This window comes from Mytilus galloprovincialis, chromosome 9 (assembly GCF_965363235.1).
Source record: "Mytilus galloprovincialis chromosome 9, xbMytGall1.hap1.1, whole genome shotgun sequence".
NCBI lineage: Eukaryota > Metazoa > Mollusca > Bivalvia > Mytilida > Mytilidae > Mytilus > Mytilus galloprovincialis.
This window is the reverse complement of record NC_134846.1, coordinates 83,750,921-83,772,729: the sequence shown is the minus strand read 5'-3', so window position 1 is coordinate 83,772,729 and position 21,809 is coordinate 83,750,921. Positions and strand designations below refer to the sequence as shown.

At 32.2% G+C, this 21,809-nt stretch overlaps 1 long non-coding RNA gene across 1 annotated transcript; it reads left to right on the top strand.

The window, feature by feature from the left end:
• Positions 1–8,576: 8,576 nt before the first annotated feature.
• On the top strand, positions 8,577–18,269 carry LOC143046176 (uncharacterized). The gene is made up of 3 exons (XR_012969080.1): positions 8,577–8,640; positions 15,303–16,788; positions 17,681–18,269. It is a non-coding gene; the product is annotated as an uncharacterized LOC143046176 (long non-coding RNA).
• The last annotated feature ends 3,540 nt before the right edge of the window (positions 18,270–21,809 follow it).

Below are 21,809 nucleotides of genomic sequence, written 5' to 3'. Positions count from 1 at the left end.
CATATTATACACAAAAAACGGTAAAACAAGCTACGTAACGTATCGTTACTGTGCAAAGAAAATATCAAATTAATATGGTATTGTCTTAATATGTATTACGTACATTTATAAAAATCAATGCATCCACTTGTCTATCAGTTTTATATAATGTTTTATAATTGGTTTTAAACATAGAAAAATAATTTTGAATTATCATACAACAGCTAAAAGTGGCGCTTTGTTATCTGTATTACTGTATATACCTCTCATAATCTTTGTAGTATGAGCGCTGTTCTGTCTTTCGTTTTATCTTGTAAACCGTTTTGTGTTTTTGTTTTACCTTTTTTGCATGTATTAGACTGTCTGTTGGTAGATACCCCAATCCCTCCCCAACCATTAAAAAAACTACATAACGAAAAACGAAAATGAATACAGACAAGTAACAAAACATATAAAAAAGATACTTCCTTTCTTATTCCTCTGAATAATACATGAGTTCGAACAATATCGCTCTCCTATTACTGGAAGTAGTAATATGCTTGAGATGCATTACTATGGATATGCATTACATGCAAAAATAGAATAACTTGAACATAACATTTTTAATGGTTTAGAATGCAGAAACAATGTTTTCACAAAATTAAGATATGCAAATATTGTTCATACCCTTTGTTATACATGGTTTGAAACTATATGAAGGGAAGGTAAGTTATTGATATATTTCCCTATTTTTCAGTATTTCGTGAAAAAAACCCTCATACACTCTTCATATAATAGCTAGATATTTTTACTTCCTGGCGGCAATTATTAGGTAGCAAAAACACAGATACAAAATATTCAAATTAATCAGATTCTAATATTCATTATCAGATATACAAGATACTAACTAGAGAGTTTGATGCGACTGTCATACAAGTGAGAGGTTTAGCTAGATATAAAACCAGCTTTAGTCTATCATTTTCTTCAAAACGAAAATGCCTTTATCAATTTAAACAAATCAGATGTGGTATGATTGCCGGAGACAACTGTCCACAAGAGACCAAAATGACACAGACATTAATAACTAGAAGATCACATGACAGTTGCTATCCATTTTTTTTTTATGTATTTCAGCTTTTGATTTTACCATTTGATAAGAGACTTTCCGTTTTGAATTTTTCTTAGGGATTAGTTTTTTTTTGTAATTTTACTTTTTATAATACAAAATAACAAAAAAAAAAAAAACGATCTCAAAGTTAAAATAAAAAAAGGGAGAGTCCATAAGGTTGACAAAATCAAAATTATTTACCAACCGATAAAGTTAAAACGACTGTCATATTCTTAAATAATAAAAAAAAAACCAGATGTGGTATAATTGCCAATGAGACAACTCTCCATAACAAACCAAAATAACTCAGAAATTAACAACTATAGGTACATTTGAACATCGGTATACTACTCCTTATTAAACAACTTTGTTAACAACAACTGAGATCATATTACCTTACATGTTTTGTTGGATTTGTGTAACACAGATTTTAATTTTGCATGTTGTGTTTTGTGTATTGTTTTTCGGTTTATCTTTGGTTTTTAGCCACGACGTTTTCAGTTTATTTCCGACTTAGAAGTAATGTCTCTTTGGAAGGTTTTGTCTCCCCTGAGTTACTGTCATTAGCCAAACAGAAATGATAGGTTTAACCTGGTTTTAAAACTAGCCAAACCTCCTACTTGTATGAGAGTCATTCAAAGTTCCGTTATATTAGTATTGACACATAGTGGGTGAGTATTCCGAACAGATAATAATTAAATGTGACAATAATTTTTTTTTTGGCTTGATGGACTGTATATATTAGAGAGGGTTAACATATTGAAAAAAATCCCTAATATGGAATTACAGATAACAGTATGTGAACTTGAAATCAAATGCATAGTTGAATTATAATCGCTAAACCAAATTAAACCAAATATTTTTTTTGTCTCCGTTACATGTATCGATTTTTATGAAATTTGAACATCATTGTAATACTGTTGCCTTCTAATTTCAAACACAAATAAAAATACTTTCCTGTACTGTCCCTGCATTATAAATGAGTAATGGAGACATTTAATACCACTTTAGATGCGCCAAATGTATGAAGAGTTTCGAGTCAAATGGTTCTTTTTGCGATGGTATTAATGATTTGGCAATAAGCAATAGTGCATCTTTATGCAAACATTTTAGTTTGATATAAATATAATTTCAAAATTGGCTTTATGAACAAAAAATATATCATAATATCGTTGTTAGGGGTACTCGAGATAGTAAAACCAACTTTTATATAGGTCTAGCATGAAATAAAATACAAAAAAAAAAAAAAAAATGATCTATATCATTTAAAACAATTATGAAATAGCGATTACATCATTTACGATTCGATTAATGCACATGTTTTATTGGGGATCTCACTAGTTCAGTAGAAACTGACAAGTGTTTATGAACTCATGAGTTCACCCGTTTTAACTGTGGTGTTTGGTTGACTAACGGTCTCTGATGTTTTTATTGTTGCCTTTGCATAAAAAGAAACGATACATAAGAGACAATCAATAATGAACAGCAACCCTGTTAACGACTTTCAGGTATCAATAATAAATTGAAAAAAATAATTGAAGAACAGGCATTTTCAAATAATTCATCAATCGTCTATATTTAACGTCATAATAATGTTATAATGTTGTAGTCTATTATACATATAGTGAGGCTAAGTTTTCATTTGTTTAAACTGCAATAAAAAACTAGCATGCATCTTTTTCAATACTTCAGAACTTAGTCAGATTTACATATGAAAATCAGTCGGCATCAAGTTAAAAGTCAGTGATTTGAAAATATTACACATAAATTAGCATATACAGTCTAGTTACTTTTACTGACAAATAACACATATTTACAATGTTGGTGTCCCTGCTGACAAAGTCCTTAACAATATCGTATTATTTTGATAGTCACATTTCATTTTACTGCAAAATAAATGAGTTATGCGTTTAAAATATAATTCGAAAACCAGAATATACTTCCACAAGAATGATGTCCTTTCACTTCATAATTAAAAGACGTTCTTTGACATACCCTGGTTCATCATCTTTCTGCTCAGATACTCAAGATAATTCTAATTAAACTTTAACCTATACTACGCCAAGCTTCTCATTTGTCCGTACAGTTTTTGAATAAATTTTTTAAAGGTTGATCTCGGTCAAAGCGTTAAAGTCAATGGGTCAAAGCGTAGTAACAAAAACTCAAACTCAAAAAGGAAATAGTTCATAGAAACTGACAACATCAAATGAACGCCAACGAAACGAAGGGAAAACAACGGCCACATTCCTGTTTTAGTGCAAACTTTTTATGAGGAAAGTGATGGACCAGGATGACTTTAAGATGGCTTCCACTGTTCTCTTTGCTTTCAAAGGTGTATTTATTATGAAAGCGCCTAGTATTTTTTTTGTCTTTTGCAGATAACAATCTTGTGTTAAATAAACTAGGAACTGAGACGACAACCCAACCAAAGAGCTAAAAACAGCATAAGACTACAAAATGGTATTCAATACAGCGGGAATATTCAGCCCTCCAATCATAAAGTAATACACATTTGACATTTAGAACAAACCGAATAAACGTTAATTTTGTTAGAAACATGACAAAATAGGACTTTGAATTATCCACATGACTTTTTTGTATCAGGACTTAATTAAATAAGTTGTTTCTATCTGAATTATTTTAGCTTATGTGGCCACACATCGTCTGCCAACAATTTATGTGGAATTTGTTTTCTCTTTGCATAATTGTATTTATAGTATGATAGACAATATCGTTTATTTGATAGTGCGGGTGTGTAATGGAATCTGCCTATCTGTCAGTCCGTCAGACTATGCTCACGTTATTTTTTCAAATATGGCATTAGCAGACTTCCATGTAATACAGATCTTAAATTATCTGTGGGGTCTTGTTTTTCTTAAAAGAATTAATGACACCAATCTGGTCCCCAATCCATTTCATTATCAAACGAGTCTGATGATTTCACAAAATTTGTTTAATAAAATTTGTTTATAGGCTTTCCATTTTAATTACAGGAACACAATGGCATTTCACCTAAGCATATTGACACTTCTCGCGATAAAAACAGTGGTTGTCTATGGTCAAAATGTAACAATCAACACCAAACTTGGTAGTGTTATTGGATTAAAAACACTAGCACTCAATAATTATGTATACATATTCCGAAAAATCCCGTATGCTAAAGCTTCTATTGGCAATTTGAGGTTTGTGAAACCAGAACCTTATGGACCTTGGGACAATACATTAGATGGCAGAGCAAGTGCCCCATCTTGTTTTCAAATATTAGATCCTTTGTTGCAAGATGTCTATTTCTTGATATTTATGTTCCATTTGATGTTTCTACAAATCATACGAAATCTGTTATGACTTGGATCCATTTTGGAGCTTATCAAAGTGGTCAGATGTCAACTTTTGATGGATCACAACTGGCTATTACTGGAAATGTCATTATGGTGACTATTCAATACAGATTGAATGTTTTTGGTTTCTTTTCAACTGGGGATATAAAAGGTTATTACGGACTATGGGATCAAATATTGGCTATTCGATGGGTCAACGAAAAAATTGATTCATTTGGAAGGACAGGCAATCAGTCACATTTTTTGGAGAAGATGCAGGTAGTTTCAGTGTAGGTCTTTTGACGCTCATCCCTTCGAATACAGGACTATTTCAGAAAGCAATAATTCAAAGTGGTACATCGATGTCATTTTCTCTACATGGACCATATACAGAATCTACATCAGTGAATATCCTAGAATATTTAAGATACCCTACGACAGAAACAAACATGTCAATTGACTGTTTGAGAAAATTACCGGCTGAGGTTTTGATAGAAGCATACAGCGCCGTAAAAACAGCACAAGTTGGTGAACTACCTTTTATAATTCCGTTAACCCCAATCCTCGACGGTGAATTACTGACAAATGATCCGATTGAACTTCTTGCAAACACAGAGTCAGAAGTGTCCATATTCTACCGTTCATTAGATGTTGTAATAGGTACTGTATCTGGGGAAGAATCCATACTGTTAAAGGCTTTTCAATCTGATCTTCAAGATATCTTCCATTTTGATGTTAATGACCATATACCTCGACATTTCCTTTGTAATGTGAATGTGTTAGCTCCTGCAATGTCAGCTATGACGTATGGAAACAATTCAAAAGTTACCAAAACTATCTGTGACAAATACGGTGAACCGTCCAACGAGATCGAACTAAGTAAATCCATTCTCTTTGCATTTTCTGACTTTATTTTTAACGTTCCGACTGCCAGATCTTTACGTCTGCATTCAGAGATCAGCAGTGGCAAAGGCCGCCATTATCAGTATATATTCTCCCGACTACATCCGTATTTCAAGTTATTATTCCATTTACCGTCATGGTTCGATGGCGCTATACATTCTGCGGAAATATTGTATCAATTTCCTAATGTAGCAATTCCTTTAACTGGTCAGGACGAAGACTTAAAAACAAGATTGATGAAATATTGGACAAATTTTGCTAAAACTGGGTAAGTGTAAATATATGTGATCTATGTGTACAATTAAGATACTTCAGAAGAATTTGTTACACATCCTGTCATGTTAGAGGCACGTCAAGACTTGCGCTTGGTTACATTTCGAAGGATGAATTCGTTTCCGATATCGTTGTTCTAATTGTATTTTGTTTCGTTAAAATATGGCTAAAAGTTTTTTTCAATCCATAAGCAATACCAGAAAACATTAATCAAATGATACAGGAATAAGCCGCCAAATTTAACAGAATGCTTACATTCGATATATTTCTGCTTTTTGATAGGAATTAGCTTTCTTTTGAGCTTTCTTTTCAGTGGCAATTACATGTATAAGTGAAATTTAAATTAGGCTGCATTAATGTTAACGATACTAATTATATTATATCTTTATTGTATTTTTTTTACGCGTTGGATAATCAACAAGTAAATAACGCAAACAAACATAAATATAATCAAATCTTTTAGTTCGTATTTAATTTTTGTTTCCAGTGATGTGAACGAAGAAGGACTACCGCAGTGGAAAGAATACGACATACTGAATGAGTATTAAATTAACTTGGATGTTGAAATCACAAGTGGTCAGTATCTCTACGAAGACCGTGTTAATTTCTGGTTAAAAGAAATTCCTGCAATGTTGCAGACAGAAATACAAATAAACACGACAGAAGCAGTCGGTAACAAGGCCCCACGCGGAAAAATCATTACCACTGTGTTGATGTTAACATTGACAGTAAGCATTTGTGAACATTAACTATATCAGGTGTTTTCTAGAATTCCGTATCTGTGGTTTACAAATTCGGGAAAAAAATAGCTATTTTTCTTATAAGTTACATTGCAACATTGTGTTTTTCAAGTCATTTGTTTATTTGTTTTCTTTTTGAATATAATTTTTTTTGTTTGATTTTATTCAACAATAAGCATATTTTTCAGATTTTTATTTATAACAAAAATTATAATGTATTGACATTACACGAAATGTCATTCAAAATTGTGAGACATGTGTGTAATCACTTTATAATAAACCTGTTTGTTGGCGACCGACACTACTTTTTGTAGACGAATTGTACCCTTTGAAAAGGAGATGCGTTTCTTTCTTTTTATGAAACACAATTTATTGTAAAATATAGCAATGAATCGTCTCAATGTTATGACGATTGTTTGTTCCCTATTGTTTATCTTCCCTATTTGGACGGTAATGTTCCTTAGGCATGGTCGTTTGGTTCTTATATTCTAAGTTGCTGTGTCTGTGATGTTGTGGATACTGATCAACATAATGTGTGTATCACTGAAGTCAGCACACGTTACTTTTAGCTTTTACTAAATTTTTTCATAGATACGAAGATTTGGATTTAGATTTTGGTTGTCCCTTTTGAATATCATAACAAGAATCCATATTGAAACGGTGATGTTGATTAAAGATTCTGAAAATTTAGACTTGATCCAAAGAATGTCAAAAAAGGTTACTTATTAAACACCAAAACACGATTTTAAATCATTGTTTTGTTTATGCCACTAACATTTCGTCCAAGGACAAATCGGCCTTTGGTTTGCGTTGTTTATGAATATTGTCCCTAGTGTAAACAGTGTATCAATTGCATTTTTTTTGGAAACCCTTTCCCAATTTATTTCTTGATAGTTAATGCATGTAAGAAGGTGGTGAAATTACATGATAAAAAATTTAGGTGCTGAATCTTTATGTTAAGAAGTGGTTTGGTCCACTTCAAAAAGGTCAAATTTTTATTACTTCACAAGCTGTAAAACTGAATTTTGGACCCCAATATTTTGAGTTAGAGCTGGTAGAAGTTTTAATAATTTTGATGTAATTTGTCTCACTAGTAGTGCACTTCATTGTAAAAACAAACTTAAAATAAAGTTGGTGCGATTTTTAAGTGCCAGTCTGCCTAAGTATCAGGCAGTGGTGAAAACATGACCAAAAACCCCACCCAATTTGACATAGATTTCAGTTCATAAAATGTAGTTATGCACAAAAATAACATTCATTTCCGTTTTCTATTCTGGTAATAGAAGATACAATTTGGTTGAAATGCACTAGAAATTAACCAATAAGAGGAGATAACTCTGTAATTTGCTGTCATTCTAACCAATTTTCTAACTAAGTTATTTGATATTACCAGACAAACACAAACGAAAGACCAATTATTTTTAACTCAGGATGATGGTTAGCATTAAATAGCATGATTAGCTCGGTGGGTTTTTTCTGATCATGTTTTGATTTTTACCTAAATTGCCTGATTCTTACATAGACTGGCACTTAAAATTTAAAATAATTGAATGCACTTAGACATAACTGTGTGTGTGTTGATTGTGTACCTGAATACCCAAGATTTATTTTGGCTTTTATAATGGCCTGATATTTGTGCCTCTATTTTGCCCGATATTTTTTCCGTTTATTGTAATTTTTGAACCGAAAATATCGATGATGCACCATGCCAATTTGTCAATGTCATATCATACAATCGATAAATTAAAAAATAACGGGGAAATTTGTTTCGGATTAAGAGTATCAAATTGCAAGAATTCCATTTAAATATAAATGATTTAAACATTTTGAAAAGGCATAATTGAATAAATTATATTGCAAATGTGTGAAATCGTGATTAACATAAGTGTATCTTTAAGTATTTTCTTTTATTTTAAGATGTTAAATGCGTAGCTTAAAAAATACCGATTGAGAAAAAAAATCTCTCGGTGGGAATAAAAATCATGTTCTCTTAAAGTTTGTTCATACCTTTCGTTAATTTGAAAGAAAGATCGAATGTGAAAAGAGCTCTTCTAGACGTCAACATCTTCAAGCTCTAAACAAAATCTAACAGAAATATGTTACACAAGTCATGGTCTGTTATTTGACCTTATATATAATTGAGAACTACCTGTGTGGATATTATTGAATTTTCAATTTAAATGTACTGTGCTATTGTCTGCGTAAGTTCGTTTACTGTGCCGTAAGCGTTTTAAATACACGTATCTATTAAATAACCTATTCAATTCGTACCATAAAATAAAATCAAATCTAGGTTAAATTTTATTTAGTTTGAACCACAACCCGAGGACACCACCAGTTTGTAAGTTGTTTTTAATCATATCACTGCATTGTGTGATACTTAACTAAGGTTTTAATTCTTATACATCACTTGTTTACTCGTTTTCTTGAACTGTCCAGTGAGCCTCATCAATGGTCATGATTTCACTTCGTCAAAATTATCTTCCAAGTTACGATAGCTTAATTTTACAATAGTGAAATTCAAAATAATTATAGGGATGACGCACTGCCAATTTAAAAGACCATTACAACCAAAACCAAGGATTAAAAGCTTTTGAAAACCAATAAATTTATTCACTACGATCCTTATATGCCACTTATATATATATTTTTTTTAAAGACGAATGTATCAACTAGCTACTAAGCATTGTTTTATGTATTTTCCTGCATTAAGTCACTTTAAAACTATTCAAAACTATGATCTAATCAGTTTTTTTATATGGAATTTAAAAAAAAAATTAAAAAAAATACAAAAATATAATTAAATATTCCTTGTAAGAATAGACTCATCATTGTCAGCAGAGGTTGAAAACTAATAACCCTAGATAACGACAATGTAATTCCCCGCACTTTACTTGGAAGTAGCTGCATAATAACAAAGTCATTGAAGCACTTTTTTGAGATATAATTATGTCTGCGGACACACATGATGCCCACGCAGAAGCAAAATGGTATTTTGATATACATAACGTTGAGCATCTATACACATACGTCTTTGATTCACTGTAGGATGAGGTATCCGGAAACTCTTTTCACCTCGTATGCAACTATATACAAAATATGTTCAAACATTGATAAAAATCAAAAACCCTGACCATGTGAACACCTTCAATATTTGTACAAAGAGTCAGTACAGTGGAAACATCATAGCTTTAAAGCTGTACAATGTCTTATCCAAATACGCAATGCATTCCTTGTGCAAGTATATACTCGAAAACGGACAAGGATAAAGGTAAGGAAAAGGTTTGATACCATTAAAACGTATGATTCCGCTGCAATTGTTTACACCTGTCTTGAGTCAGGAAACTGATGTTCAGTAGTGGTCGTTTGTTGATATGTGTTTCTCGTTTCTCTTTTTTTTAAATTTAGATTAGACTAGTAATTAGGACACTTTATAGCTTGCCGTTCGGTGTGAGCAAATGCTCCGTGTTGAAGTCCGTACATTGACCTATAATGGTTTACTTTGATAAGTTGTGACTTGGATGGAGAATAGTATCATTTGCACTCATACCACATATTTTTATAGCTATATATATAATGCATAGATTAAACAGTAAAGGTAAAAAATAAATAAAATGAATGTTATAACACGTAATTAAGATGATAAATAACATCGGCACCCAGAATCTATACTTCAAGACTATCATGTTTTATTTGTAGGCGTCTCTGTTTTTTTAACTTAGTGTTTGGTATGACTTTGTTCTAGACCGTATGAGTATGAGTTGAGTATTTGTACCGTACGCGACCGGTATAGACCGTATGCGTACTTTTTCAAAATACTCATACGGTCGAACTGGACGCGTACGGTTTGTCTGAAATTAGGAAGTCGGTCAAGTTTATTAGATACAACTGCATATAACAGATCAACTTAACTTAACCCTCAAATTGATATAAAAAAGTTCAATGGTAATTGAAATAAAAATTTATATTTTAAATATTTCAAAAATTCTCGCTAATTAAATCTCTTGTATTTAGCATGTCGATCAGTAATACATTAATTGAACTATGATAACTGAAATCGAAGACATCATAAGTAAACATAATGTGGAAGGACAATTGTTTTAGAAAATTTAGCAACTTTACAAAAAAATGCAAATGAAAAGGAACATGCATAAACAGCAAAAATGTAAACGTAAAAAATATAACGTTACTTGTGGTAGCAAGTGTCACCTTGGGCGAGAGTACCAAAATAGGATTTAGATAAACAATTAAACAAATATTTAATTTCAATTGTTCGTTTGTTCATTTTTATCCATCTTAGTACTAGTTATTGCAATAGTAATAATTTGTAAAATTAAAAATAAAGATGATGATAAATGTTTATTTTAATTTAACCCATATGATCCAATAACATGTCTGGTCAGCTCGTACTGGGCCATACGCGTATAATCATAAGGTCCGACCGTACGTGTATGGTCGGACCGTACGAGAATACATTAACGGTCTGGACCGTATGAGTACGGTCCAAATACTCATATGGTCTGATTTTTTTGAAATACTAAGGCTTTTCTTCCTCAGTCATAGATTACCTTAGATGTATTTGGCAAAACCTTTAGGAATTTTGGTCCTCAATGCTCTTCAACTTCGTACTTTATTTGGCCTTTTAAATTTTTTGGATTTGAGCGTCACTGATGAGTCTTTTGTAGACGAAACGCGCGTCTAGCGTATAGACTCAATTTAGTCCTGGTATCTATAATATGTTTATTTACTGGAACAACTATAAATATTCACTTTTCTGTTTTGTACAGGTATTTTCCTCCGTTATACATAAGAACACTCCCAACTTGGGATAATAAGGTTTAACGCTTTAAAAAAAATATGTAGAAAGATATTTACATAGTGAGGTGAAGTGCAAAAGTTTAAAAACTGTATATACAGGTGACACTGGTTTTTTGAAAACCAGTATTTAAAATTATGTGTTATTAACATCGTTTATAGGTCTACCAATGTTAAGAATTAGTATTTAAATACCACATCGTCTGAAATCTATTGATACGAAATTCCATTTCTGATCTCTTTCTATCCCAACAAAAAACTAGTTTCGTACTCCATGACTTTGAGTGCATTTCTTTCTAACACAAACGATGCAAACAACTATGCACGCACATGTTTTGATCTTTTTTTTTGTAACAGATGTTAGCAAAGTTTATACAAACTTTGACAAACTATGCATTCGCGAAAGATGCGTTTACAGTTAGTCGTTCGTCGTTGTTAAGTGCAAACGCTACATTCGTTTCTAAATTGAACTTGATTAAACGATATATTTTTTTTCTACGTTTGTAAAAAATCTGTTTACCAACAACATGGCATGCATAATTGAAAGTTAAAACAGGTCAGTAAAGACTTATAAAACGTTGTATTTGTTTCTTTTATCGTAGCGTTTAGAAAACAACAACAAACACCACACAAAGTTTACAAAATTTTGGTTAGAAAGAAATGCAACCTATATCTTACTTCAAATTTTTGTATTTACCTGTGTACGTTATGTTATTTGGCGGCATTTTGTCCAAGGATATGGTTGTCTCTCTGATATGGTTTAACATCCTACTCCTTATTTCATTAATTGTGTAATTACAATGTGCCATAGATTAAATGTATTGATTGTATGTTCACTTGTTTTGTTAACATGTTTGTTGATTGAGTTAAGAAATTTTAGAATGTGTCTTTCCATGTTGTGATGTTACACTATTGTTTCAGGAAAGAATAAAGGTTGGTACCTCTCATAACGTTTAAAACAGCTACATTTGTATGTACCTGTCCTTAATCACGAGCCTGATGTTCAGTTTTTTTTGTTGGTGTGGATCAAAGGTGTTTCTCGTTTCCTATTTCTACACGATATTTCATGCCCTAAATCGCTTACAAAACTAAAAATGATAGTTAATTTTCAAATATTGAATGATGCATAATCTGAAGCTTATTCACAATTATTAAATTAAGTCAATTAGCAATACCACTGTCTACATAATGTAGAAGCCCAATCGCAGAGGAATACATCCAGACTTAGACGACTGATTGCATGAATACTCCGCTATTTACAATATATTTATAGTCAGAGAATCCCATCTCTTTAAGAATAAGGAGCTGTTGCATTCTTTCTATTGAGGCATTTATCCTACAGAGTTGAAATGATGTTGATGTAAGCTATTGTTTACAAAAACACATATCTTTGTCTTTTGAATTTTCTAAAATGAATATTCCCTGTTGGACAAAAAATTCTGTGTTAAACGTATAATCATTTATTCAACATTGATGAAGCTTCCACTGAAATCCCTTGAAATTGCTTTATAAAATATAAGATAATAGTTTCATATTATTTCTGTGCCTATAAATTAAAAGAGTGTATATCTGAAAGTAAATGTGGATATTACCAGTGCTTAATAAAATATCAACCATAAACATGATAAATAGAGAACTTATATTAATATGAATGTGTTAAATAGCAATTCATTGGAATAAATTGAACTGCTGAAAATAGTTATCAAGGGTTCCAGGATTGTAAAAAAAGCTTACGAAAAAAATATCTAGAATCTCGTCAATGGTGAAACAAGTACAAAAGAGAAATAACTCTCTCAGTGATAAAGTTTTCAAACTATTTTCAAAGTTGTTTTGGAAAAATACTTACACATTCTTATTTATTTCACTTGTAATGACAATAAGGTAAATGTGTTACAGAAACATTAGATCAACTGCCATTGGTTCTTCAAAGCTTACCTTTAAAATAAAATATTTAAGAACTTCTAGTATTTGTTGTTTTTATATATTTTTGTAAATTTGTTTTAAACATGAGGCATACTTGGTTTCAGGTTTTAGTTTTTTTTAATTTGTTCCTGAACTACATAGTTGACTAAAAAAGGAATGGCTAATGTAATAAATAATTGGATAAATACACCACCCCGTACACACAGAGAGAGATATAGTCTTCTTCTAGTTACATAATCATGTAAACACAAGGTAATATGGTTAATCGGCTCTAGAGATCGAAATAGGTTTTAACCATAAGTAGACGAAATTTTATTTCAAAACTTAATAAAACAAAACATATTCTACACAAGAAACACTTTTTTATATATGTTTTACGATGATACTTCATAATATAAAGATATAAAAGTATGTCCTATTTTCTGTGAAGATCCAACTTCAAATGTTTTAGCCATAACTAACTGAGTTATTCTTCATAGCCTCAATTAATTTAATGTCTATTTTTAAATGTATAGATACTGGTTATACCATTATGATTTAAGAGCTAAATTGACTGTAAACGCTGTGATCTAAACTATGTTTGCCAAAATGTGTGTAAACATTGTTAAAATTCCATTTTAGTAAATTACTGTGCTTTTGAGTGTGGATGGTGTCCTTTTCGTTTTAGTTGATTGATTTAAATGTAAACATGTTTTAAATTTAGTAACATAACCCGTATAAATACCCAGCAGGTAAGTTGGTATGATATTATCACTTCATTGCAAAATAATTAAATCAGAGGTTTTTTTCTATTTTTCCATGGATTTTATTAATTCTTACTAAAAGTAAAAATATTCTTGATTTACAAAGTGAAGCTGTCCTACTGCCGCAATAATACTTAGTCATTCTTCACAGCTGTATACTACTTTTGCCGTTATCTAATCGCACCTTTTTTAAATGTTTAAACCAGATGCATTTGTTTGCACTTATCCGAAGTCTGGTATCTGAAATTTAACAGTTGTCGCTTGAAGATGTGGTTCATAAGTGTTTCTCTTTTTTTTTAAAATTTAAATTATACCGTCTGTTTTTTTCCCGTTTGATTTTTTTTAGAAAAGTCATTTTTGAGGCCCTTTATAGTTTGCTATTTTGTGTGAGCCCTTACTCCGAGATGAAGACCATACTCTGATCGATATTTGGTTACTTTTATAAATTGTGACTGGGACGAAGAGGTGTCTAGTTGTCACTTATACCACATTTGATTTGAAGAAGTTCCTATCAGATAAGAATTCATTCTTTAATACATTCCCCATTTCCATTCTCAATTTTAATTGTTATACTACTTTTTGTTTCGTTTTGTAACCTGTATATGATCTTACAATCACATGTATGTGATGTTTCGACAATGCTTGTTTTTGTTTACCGTTAAGTATCAATAAGTTAATAATTGAATGTAAAAAATGTTTTAAGCTCTACTACTCTCCTTAGCAAAATGTTAAGAAGGAATTAAACATTACCAATCTGTGTTAGAAGTAAATAGCGTGCATTGTTATTGTTGTACATACTTATTAATTACAAAAAAGTATGCTTGACTAAACATGTATTTATCATGACCTATTATTGGTTAAATAGATAAAGAATATTTTACGAACTTAAAAGAGAGTAGCATAGGATATTAATACAATATCTTAAAAATAAAAAAAAAATAAAAAAATTAAACAATGAGTAATAGATTGTTGCTTGCTTAACGTCCAGTAACTTTTAATTCATGATTATTAAGGATGAAACCAGTAATGAAAAATACGTGAAGATCATATTTATTTTTCTTGCAAACCAAATCTCAAAAAGATCTGTCTATTGTTGAATTTTTGAAAAACACATTTCTATCAACTTTAGTCTATTTGTAGTATTTTTGACTCTAACATTTAACTTAGTGGTTTGAAAATAATATGATGAGTTATTAATGCTTGCTTTACTTTCAATGGTAAAACCTTTATTTGCATTCAGGACGAGAACAAATTATCAATATCATAAATCTGTTGGTCTTGTAATAAAGGTCCATCCGGGGATGAAGGTCGGGAACTTTTGGTCTGCCACTGGAAAATTTGGGTTCAACAACAAACGGATGAAATACTTGAACGATTTAAAAAAGTAACCGGTATATGAATTTCGGTCTATCAATGATAGAAGGAAATACCAATACGTAGAAAGTATACATATCACATTGAGAAATATAAGTATACATGTTTTGCTAAATTAAAAAAATCTGTATTAAATATTATCTTACAGAAGAGACCATGATGATTTCAGTAAAGTTAACAGTTCTACTATGTGTATTATTGCCAGTTTTCTCTCAAGATTTACAAGAAGTAACAATTAGTACACCACTTGGTGGACTTCTCGGTTTACGTCGGAAGTTATCGAGTGAGGATGTTTATGAATTCAAGAACATACCGTTTGCTAAAGCACCTGTCGATAATTTACGTTTCGAGAAACCACAGCCGTATGGATCATGGGATAAAACCTTAGATGCTAGACACTTTGGTCCGTCATGTTATCAAGACTTGACCGGAATGGAATCCATTCTGCAAAATACAAATATCTCCGAAGATTGTCTTTTTCTAAACATATATATTCCACATCACGTTTCGACCGAAAGTAACAAATCTGTTATGGTTTGGATTCACGGCGGTGGTTATTATTCTGGGCAAGCCCAGTTATATGACGCAGCATATCTAGCTGTTGCTGGCGATGTTATAGTTGTTACTATTCAATACCGTTTACATATTTTTGGTTTCTTTGCAACCGGCAATAGTAAAGGAAATTATGGATTATGGGACCAGATTTTGGCGATACAGTGGGTAAAAGATAATATAGCCTCGTACGGTGGAAACAGTCAATCTATCACAATATTCGGAGAATCAGCTGGTGCATTTAGTGTGGGTTTATTATCTGTAATGCCACAAAATCAAGGACTATTCCAGAGAGCCATAATGCAGAGTGGAACCGCTATCTCAGAAGTCAGCTTGGGATCAATAACACGATATGCTTCGTCACAGGTAGCAAACAATGTGAATTGTTCTAAATCAGATCCAGAGGAATTAACGCAATGCATGAAATACGTAAATGCAAACGTTATATTAGCACAGCAAGGAAAACGATTTTCTTCTAGTCTTATCCTAAGTCAATTTGCCCCAATTATTGATGGCGAATTATTGCCAATTCAACCAAAACAATTGTTACTTAATTCATCAGCTTCTACATTTTTTAAGTCACTGGATGTCATCATTGGAACAAATTCTGGAGAGGGTTCGCTCTTGTTGGACTTTTTTCTATACCAAGGGGGTCAATATCTGTTTCAATTTAACGTATCTGATCATATACCAAAACGGATTCTTTGTGAAGTTCTTGTTCCTGATATTGCAAATGCAGTGTACAATAATAACACGAACATAGCCATTTCCATATGTGATAAATACGGCGCAGCATTAACACGTGATGACCTAAGTAGAGATATTCTAAATGCATATTCAGACCTATTGTTTATGGTCCCAACAGTGGAATCACTGCGCCTTCACACAGGTAACGGCAACGGAAAACAATTTCAGTATATCTTCTTACCACTGTCTACAATACCTTATCCAGAGTGGTTTGATGGTTCAGCGCATGCAACTGACCTATATTATTTCTTTTTCCCGGGAACACTTCCTACAGACCAAGATGGAGAGCTCTCTATGAAACTGTTAAAGTACTGGACTAATTTTGCCAAGACAGGGTGAGTATTGCACTGAAGAACAGGGTGATGATATTTGTTTTTTCTCTCAGTCAAATTGTTTATTTTCTCAAATTTATTCATTATTCATAATAAATATAATTTCTTGGGGTTGGTTTATTGCCTTTATACCAAGGAATGTGTTTTCACTAGAAGTAAATTATACTGGAATACAATAGTTAGAGATCTGTAAGTTATCAAACTGGCGATATCAAGATCACGTATTTTCAGTATGGTCAACCAAAACCAGTACTAGGCATTTAAAGGTGTTTTTTTTGTATTAGAACAGTATTATCTATTGATTTCCTTATGTCTCATATGTCACCAGTGTTTTAATCAAATTGACCGGATTTCTTTTTTTTATGTTTTAAGATACAAAATATTTGACTTTACGTACAAATGATGAGGTATGAGTGTTAATATACTACACATTTATAAGTTGATAATGAAAACACGTTGAATAACCGTTATTGTTCCGAACCTTTAAGAAACCATTTCCCGTTACCAAGAGCTCTATTGATGATATTGGATCCCTAGAAACAAATACTTTCTAGATCTTGGTGTGGCGGCCAAAGTAAATTATGTGAAAAACTATTTGGAATCATTGAAAATTTCATCAAAGCAAATAATTCATACTTTTAAAAAAGATTCGTCATTTTTAACATCATGTGCCAAAAATTAAGTTATTTTGTTTTAATTATGATAGCATAATTATGCCTATGTCCAATTTGTAGTTTTATGGTCAGTTAGAAAATATTGAAATCTAAGGAATTTTCAGATGCCAATACGGATACGTTAACTCCTGGATAAGAGTAAGGCGTCCGGACTTTAATTCAGTTACAGACCTGCGAATAGTTCTTGTAATTTATGTTAATACACATTCTTATTTTTTCAGAGATGTCAATGGAGTAAACCTCCCAAAGTGGGAACAATATGACACAACAACTGAACATTACATCAATTTAGATATCAACATAACGACTGACCAACACATTTTTAAGGACCGTGTAGATTTCTGGCTGAATGACATCCCTAGAATATTAAACCCATCATCATCAACACGCAGGCCAATAGTACAAACATCCCCGACCAATGGCAGTGATAAAGTGTACAGACATAAACTGTTAATAAGTTACTTTCTTTTTTTGTTTGTTGTGTTGTGGTTCTATAGATCAAATTAACTAGAGTGTTTTACATATATTAAAACAATTTTAATACTCCACTGCACCTTAAAAGGCATTAATCTGTTAAGAAGTCTACATCCCAATTTAAACTTATTTTAACTGTTTTCCGTTTTTTGAAACTGAACTAAGTTTTAAACTTTCAGCTAAAAATGATGTTAATTTTAGTGCTATTTTGTGGATGTATTTTATTGACCCCTTAGTTGCATTGTAGTAATCGACGTCTTCATTACACTTATAATTCATTTGTCATGTTTGGAGAATGTATGCTTTACAATATAATCGAACGCTGCTCTTGATGAAGTGGGATTTTCTTATCTAAAACATTAGAATGGTAAAGTTATATGTATATAATATATATATACAACTCGTCTAAACATCAACCCAACAATGTTAGATCTGTAAATTTGCTTTCGCAAATTTTTGGTTCTTCCCTCGCAGGGATTCGAACCCATGCTACTATGATATCGTGACACCAAATCGCCTGCACTGCAGCCGTCCCGCTAGACCACACGACCACCTGGGCTCTCAAAAAAAGAGCTTTCGGTGGCCATATGTTACCTTTCCACGTCAGTTTTAATCTAGCGGCGTACTACAGTACATGATATATAAGGCATGAAGATGTTATTGTTACAGATCAGCTAAATTATCTATAGTAAAGGATCCTACAAATGAATGTAAGATACAGTCACAGAAAATAATTATATTCATAATATATATATATACAACTCGTCTAAACATCAACCCAACAATGTTAGATCTGTAAATTTGCTTTCGCAAATTTTTGGTTCTTCCCACGCCGGGATTCGAACCCATGCTACTGTGATATCGTGACACCAAATCGCTTGCACTGCAGCCGTCCCGCTAGACCACACGACCACCTGGGCTCTCGTATATATATATATATATATATATATATATATGTAAATAAGGGCAATAAGTATTAAACTGCTGTTCAAATGTCATAAATCGTCTGAGAGGAAACAAATCTAGGTTTCAAATTAAAACCAAGTGACACACATCAACAATAAGAGGAAAAAACGGATTAACAGAAACGTATACAAATAACCCATATTAAGTTTATATATTGATATTCTTGCATCTGAATAAAAAAATTTCATTACGGGGTTACACGTTCTAAATCTGTTCATTCACTTACCATATAGTCTCGTTTGTTTATTCTACATTAGTTCGAGGTATTGGAGGAGGGTTGAGATATAAAAAAACACGATAAACCTGTCGCATTTTTGCGCATGTCCCAAGTCAGGGAATTCTGGCCTCTGAAAGTCTTTCATAATTTTTAATATTAGATTCTTGTGTATGATTCGGAGTTAAGTTTGACGTCCATTATCACTGATATGTGTTTAAGGGCCAGCTGAAAGACGCATCCGTCCCGGAGCGTGAGTCTCTCTGTATTGAAGACCTATTGGTGGTTCGGCTGCTGTCTGATCTATGGTCGAACTGTAGTCTCTTTGACACATTCCTCATTTCCATTGTCAATTTTATATATCAAATTAAATACTTCTTTATAGCACAAAATTATGTTTATGTCACATGCCAATAGCCCTTTATTGTTCAGCATATAAAGAATTCACTAAGTTTTAGTCAATAGGAAAGAGATTAGAAGCAGTAACAGCATATAGAATCGGTGTGAATGCTTAGTTCGGTAGTCGTTTTTTCATTGTTTCAAGTCCGTTTTAGATACTCAGATATTTAGGGACTGGTCTAGATTTTTCTTAGCTTTTTATTCTAGAAGGTAATTGATTGGATTGCACCTCATTTTTAAAAACTTTATCATACTAAATCTTTTTAGGTGTATGCCTTGACCGCATTATCAAATTTGCTGTGGAGCCACGTATTCGTAATTATCAGATAATTTGGTGTATGATGACCTCCTGCTGCGTAATTTTTCCATAGGGTTTAGGTGACTTCCATCCAGTAATCAGTGATATAATAAGTAATAGCCAATGTTGGTATATTAATAACTGCACCATTTATGTCTTTAAAAAAAACTTCTTTGAAAGAGGGACGAAAGATACCAGAAGGATTTTGTCCTTTTGTAGGTATTTTTGTCATATAGCTCAACTGTTTTGGTACTTATATATCCTCGGCTTTCAATATTTAGGTTCGAGTGTCCTTGATGAATGTAAATCCAGAAAAAAGCGCTTCGGACGCATAACATTAATAAACGTGTTTCAACTTTTCAACTGTGTTGGTTAGTAGAGGTGGAAGAACAGCAGCTCTCCGAATGGGTATATTGATGATGTCGATTTTTGTGTAGGCTGTTTGTTATAACATTTGTTTGCGATCCTCATATCAACGCTGAACTTTACTTGGCTTATAAACAATTTCTACACTGCTCAAAGTTAGAGTACTTATGTGTTTTAATGTATATAATTGTTAACGATCTTTAAATATAAAATTTCCTTTAAAAAAAAAAATTACGATAAAAGAGACGATTTTTCATTCCCTTTTGTTGAATTTTCTTTTTTCTTTTCAAACGGGATGTATAGAGACACATCCACGTTCTTTTCTTTGTATACAGAAGATAACTCCAAACTAAAAGAGGGACGAAAGATACCAAAGGGAGAGTCAAACTCATAAATCTAAAACAAACTGACAACGCCATGGCTAAAAATGAAAAAGACAAACAGAAAAACAATAGTACACATGACACAACATAGAAAACTAAAGAATAAACAACACGAACCCCACCAAAAAATAGGGGTTATATCAGGTGCTCCGGAAGGGTAAGCAGATACTGCTCCACATGCAGCACCCGTCGTGTTGCTTATGCGATTACAAATCCGGTAAATAGTCTAATTCGGTAGGTCAAATTCATGAAAGGGAAGGGGATTGTAGTTACGACGTAAGGAACATATCCGATATCATTTGTGAAACGGTTATTCCATAACGGTCAACCAACTCGTGATGGCGTCCGTAAAATTTACGAAGGGATGATTTCAACTTCACCATTTGGAACTCTTGGTTTAATAGCTTCCTTGTGAGCAGTAACCCTCTATCAAGAAAATCATGATAGGAAATGCAAGCACGGGAATATCGTATCAATTGGGAGATACATACCTCGTATGCAGGTGCTGCTGGAATGTTGCTACTTAGAAATGGAAAGTTCACAATTTGAAAGCTGAAATCATCTCTTTTGTCGTAAAGTTTTGTCTTCAAACGACCCTCATTGTCAATTTCTAGATGTAAGTCAAGATATGAAGCCGACTTAACTGTATCTGTAGTATCCTTTATCTCCAATACGATGGGATAGATGCGTTCCACATACTGTGGATTCATTTTTTTCGTGGGTATAAATTTTCGTGGATAGAGAAAAAAAGACGTTTCGTGGTATACGTAAATTCGTGGATCGCTGATTTCAAAACAAAAAAAAATCTGATACGTAATTCGTGGATTTAATTTTGATTTAGGAGATCATATAACCTCCTTGGTTTGATCAATGATAAAACAAACAAAAAAGAAGGAATTCATTGAAAAAGTTTTGAATTGTCAAAATCCTCGCTTAGTCATTTTAGGTTAAAGTGTTCATTAAAAACTTCTATTACAATAATGGACAAAGACAACTAATTATTTGTTTGTTTTACAATTTATAAGTGCTTGTCGGGATTCTATAAGGCAATCAAAGTTTTATGATTGAAAGCTCATTTCCCTAATCACGATATAATAAACAGACATACAATGTATAAGTAAAAGGTGTGAAAATAAATGTTCCTGTCATAAACAATATAACCTACGGGCAATATCCACGTACTTAATCCTATTGATTTTTAATCATTAGTAAACCAAACTATGACACGGTAATTAGTAAACCAAACTATG